Below are 5,069 nucleotides of genomic sequence, written 5' to 3'. Positions count from 1 at the left end.
AACTCTGAACTACTGTCCACCTGCGAAAAAGCCTTGACATCCTGAACAACTATGCCGAAGACAGTACCTTTCTATACTCAAGATATTTTATATGAGAATTTCACGTGTATACTAGCGTCGCGTAGTGAGCAAATTCTGAACTTTTGAGCACCAAGCAATAGGCTTTGATCTTCTGAAAAACTTTGTGAAAGACAGTAACTTTTTATCTGGTCAGGATCTCGAGATATATCACATGCAAGAATTTGTATACTAGCGCTACGTAGTGAGAAAATTCTGAACTACTGTCCGCCAGCGACAAGGCTATGATCTCCTGAACAACTTTGTCGGAGACAACTAACTTTCTATCTGGTCAGGATCTCGATATATTCCATGTTGTAATAAGTTAAGTAAAATCCCACGTAGTATAGTCACAGTTTACGCGGTTTACATTTACATATTCCCTATTATCCGCATTTTTTAGGTGTTTACTGTAATCAAAGTTAAGCTGGTTTAGATCAAAACAAGTTTTTTGAGGAATACTCGTTGGTTTCAGTTCGATTGGTAACTCAGCAACAAAATGACAATGGAAAACTCATGTGTGTTGTACAAAGTACAACAGCGCGAGTAACGGAGGGTTAAAGGCCCTTTGTTACATTTTTTTTACGGATCTTCAAAAATTTTGTTCGGTTGCCGTTCCCCGCCCCCCCTGAAATGTGACGTAATTAGTGAATGGAACATCATGGGATTCAGTTTTTGTATGTTGTTGTGTCACATAATCCAAAACCCCTTAACGCCGGATTTTGTAACAAAGGCACACAAACACTTAAATATAGTCATTTCCCGATCTTGTCAGACTGAGTCGAACGATGTATGTTACTCGTCCTCGGATCGAAAATCGGTTTTCCAAGCGGTTTATGAAAAATAATTTGCAAGATAGGTAAAAAAAATATGACTCCGGATAATCGAGCCATTTTCTCCGGTTAATCGAGCCTCCGGATAATCGAGTCCGGCCTGTAATATTGAAACTTTTTTTTCTGGCTGTGTGGGAAAATCGGTTATACAAATTTTGATGGTGGAGTGAAAAGAAAGATGGGGAATTCGAAATGGGAGACGAAATTGAATAAAACGAATTGTGTAAATCATAATTCATTAGTAGTTTTTCATTTCCCGAAAATTTCAAGAAAATCCGATAATCGGTTAAATTTTGATGAGTCAATATGTGTGTGCCATTTTTATCGAATACACCCTTTAGAGCTTGAAAATCAATGCAAGAAGGCTTGGTAGAAAATTACGATTTTATCAATAAGGAATTAATTATAGATAGTCTCATTGTTTATCAATGAATTTACATCAAATAGAATAGAGTCAACGTTTAGTTTAGAAATCTCTGATGAATAGTGTTTTTGACGTAGGACTACGTCTGTGATTTCTATATGCGGGGACACTTTGTGAAAACCGAAAATGGAACATGTAACAAAATTTTGAAAGATTTTGAACGTTAATAACTCAGCTGCCCCTTCAATAATTTTATCACCAATTGATCAGATATATTCCTACGCATCTGTTAAGACTTTATCATTTTTCAAATGGTAACTATTGAAAATTGCGCGAATGTGTAACTGTTGCTTTGATAATTAAAATTATCACCGATTGCCTGCGAAAAGCGATTTTCCTAACACATATTTCAAAGTTAAATTCCAACCTGTCTCACCAATCACCGCGTGGTGAGTGGTGTAGTTCTCCAGTACACAACGAAAGGCTTCCCGTAAGCAGCTAGCTACCAAGGCTGACCTCAACCGCTGATCAAATTCAGTTCCAATCACCGTGTGTGGTGGTATCCGGTCGTCGGCATCAGCTGCAGCAGCAGCAGTGCTTTCGGCGCGTGGCTTTGAACATTGTTCTCCTGTACACAACAAAAGGCTTTCTGCAAGAAGTGAGCTGCAGCCCAGCTCACTTCAGCATCAGCTCATGAAGCTGATTTTAGTTGAGATTAGATTTCACTACCCTACACCCAACCGGGAAATGTAACATTTTATTGCAGATTTGCAGAGTTTTCATTTTTTCGTGACATGAAAAGATTCTGTAATGCGGTCGCCGAAAGGTTTTTAAATAATCTTGTAATTTTTATGTCAGCTTATTTTTCGAAATAAATTTTGTTTCCCCCAAATCCATTGCTTTTGGTAAATCATCTCGTGAAGGTTTTATACAATAATATACATTCAGGAAATAGCAAGAACTGCCATTACATTTTTTTGTATGAAACACATGCAGAGGATGTAATAGATTCAACCTTACATTTGATATAGGAGAAATTTGTTTTGCGTGTATCATCTTCTACGCTACCAATTACAACATCAGAAAGCCAATAAATAAATATGACTCCTCAGCCAGAGGTAGTCTAGTAGTGGCACTCCTGATGCACTCCATCCCGTCAAAGACAAAACCATACACCAACTGCAGCTCCAGCGTGTTTGGGGAAGAACAAATGAACTGATAAATCAGACACCTCTCTCTCCGCTGCTGCTACTGTAACTGTAACCATCAGGGGCGACCGTTTCCGGTGACGGTAATCCATTTCGCTCTCGTTAGCTCATTTTGCGGTCCATTAAATCACCTCAATTCCCACCGGGACAGAAGGACGACAGCCTCAGGGCAACGTCGCCGTTGTCCGCGTCCATCAGAGTTCGCTGCTGCAACGCGGTTTCTATTTATAAAGGTGTTGCGGTACTCTTTCATCAGGATCGGATGATAAACCTTCACCTGGGATGGGATTACACTCTTTCACCTGTTCCGTTTTCGGCTGGTACTTCATTATAAACTGTGGTTTTTCATTCAGCAGCCAAGAGATGGGAAAAATGGTCGTCCTACTGTTGTTGTTGCTGTTGAACTAATGGAGAAAACCGCGATGCTGCCTAGTGGTTGCATCCACAATCACTTGATTAACACCTCGGTCTCACCATTGCTGCGCAGTCCAGTGGACAATACGAAACTGCACGATGGACAATGACATTTTTCTGGGGCTTACAAAAAGGTCCCCTGGGAATTTCGTCTGCAACCAAGCCACAGCTGGAGATAGATTAAGTACTAAAGTCATTTAAAATTTATGCATCCTAATAACAGTTTTACAATGAGATTATCTCCTGCTGCAGTAATGGATCGCTTAGGACACTTACCAAGTGATACAACATAAATTCCAGCACCAAAAGCTTGTCAACAATTTGGACGCCTATTTGATATAGCATGACACGTCTTCTGAAGCTTAACCCGGCACGCGGGGCACTAGGCTAGGCCAGGTCATTCTTCTCGACATTCTTCCCATTCCTGTCGTCAGCTTGGTGGATTTCAATCATTCCGTGTCGACATCCTCCGCCCCCCGGCTCCTCTCTCTGTCTTCCGCTGACGAACGGAGCTGACTTTATGACTAGCTGCAACTATTTCCTCCATCCTCACGCGTCTCTTAGGGAAAACACAAGTTTCCCAAACCCCTGCCGCTCAGCCTTTTCCGCGTTTCCCATGTTTGTTGTTGTTACTATCGTTGTTTGAATGTGTGTGCCGTTTCCCGTTACACTGCAGATTTTCAATTTACCAATGCAGATAAGCACGGGGCGCGTTCGCTCCTTTGGGACACACAGGCAGCGAGTATAGTCGTCGTCGTCGTTGTCGTCGTCGGTGAAACCAAACCCAAACAAGTAGGTACTATAACCAACCAACCAACCAGAAAACCAACCATGAGGAAACCAAGGACCGAATGCTGCTGGTTAGATGCGCCAGAGAACGAGCGCTCCACAGTCACTCACCAGAAGCAAAAGGCTCCTTCAGGACAAGCCTAACTACGGGGTGGGTTGTTCCCAGTGAAATGTTGTGCGAGGGCTGTCGGATGTTTTTTTTAAGTAGTTTACTAAAAGGTAATCCACTAATCTTTTCGGGCGTATTAAGAGTTCACAAGCTTATTTCTTCTATTGAAGTATACGAAATTCAGTCAATCTATGTATGCCATCCTGTTTTTGCGGTAGAACAAAGCAATTTACGGAGTTAATATCCAAAAAGAGATCTCAATCAAATGCTTCCGTAAGAGAAAAGGGAGGGATGCGTTGAATTCTGGAGCAACCATTTCCACCTCAGCTTCCGCGCATCCTCCATAATTTGGAGCTCATTTGGTTGCAACGCAAAAGTACAATCAGAGCATATTTCAATGATTAGTTCTAAAGCTCAAAGTGTTGTTTGTGTGATTCTTATTTCAATCTAGATTTCCTAAGTCAGGATGGCCGAGCGGTCTAAGGCGCCAGATTTAAGCTCTGGTTCCCGTAAGGGAGCGTGGGTTCGAACCCCACTTCTGACATCCGGTTTTTTTTTTAGCAATAAAGAGGTGAAATGTGCTGTTTTTTTAAGATATATCGATTGTTTGGTAGCAAATAAATTGAAAGCGATGAAAGTGGTAAACATCATTGTCGTACACTATCCGTGAAATTAATCTCACTCTGGCCATTCCTACTGCCATGGTTGAGAAACAAGGTTATAAATTAATGATATTTGAAAGATGGTGTTGCAAGAATTTTACTGTTTGAGTTTTTTTGAAGTGAGTTGTTCTTTTTCTTATGGTGAGATCATCTCAAAGTTGTTGATATTATATTGTTATCAAGTTTAACGTTTTTTGAATTCAATATATTTTAACTGGTCTTGAATAATTTATTTTACAGTCTATCTGATTTCGGCATAGCAGTCTGACTTACACAGTTAAAAAAGTAGTGTCAATTTCTGTCACTAAGATGTACATAAATGGATTGTTGTATATCATACAAGTTTACATTAAAGTTCGTGTAAATTTATGAAACATATCATGGAATATTCTAAATATTGTATGCAACCATGCCTCTTTATAAGCAAATTTTTTCCAGTTGCATGGAAGTGTACATGCATGAATGTTTGCATGCATGGATTTTTATATGACCATTAAAATTCAGATTTTTTTGACGTAGGACTACGTCTGTGATTTCTAAATGGGGGTACACTTTCTGAAAACCGAAATTGGAACATGTAACAAAGTTATGAAAGATTTCGAACGTTAAAAACTCAGCTGCCCCTGGACCAAT

The 5,069-nt window shown here is 40.1% G+C and overlaps 1 non-coding gene across 1 annotated transcript; it reads left to right on the top strand.

Annotated features, from left to right (window-relative positions):
• Window positions 1–4,234: 4,234 nt before the first annotated feature.
• Window positions 4,235–4,318, top strand: TRNAL-UAA (transfer RNA leucine (anticodon UAA)). The gene has a single exon. It is a non-coding gene; the product is annotated as a tRNA-Leu (tRNA).
• The last annotated feature ends 751 nt before the right edge of the window (window positions 4,319–5,069 follow it).

The sequence above is a fragment of the Ochlerotatus camptorhynchus genome, unplaced genomic scaffold (assembly GCF_037179485.1).
Source record: "Ochlerotatus camptorhynchus isolate MF236.1 unplaced genomic scaffold, CSIRO-AGI_Acam_v1.1 ptg000192l, whole genome shotgun sequence".
In the NCBI taxonomy this organism is placed as follows: domain Eukaryota; kingdom Metazoa; phylum Arthropoda; class Insecta; order Diptera; family Culicidae; genus Ochlerotatus; species Ochlerotatus camptorhynchus.
This window is presented reverse-complemented; position numbering and strand designations above follow the sequence as displayed.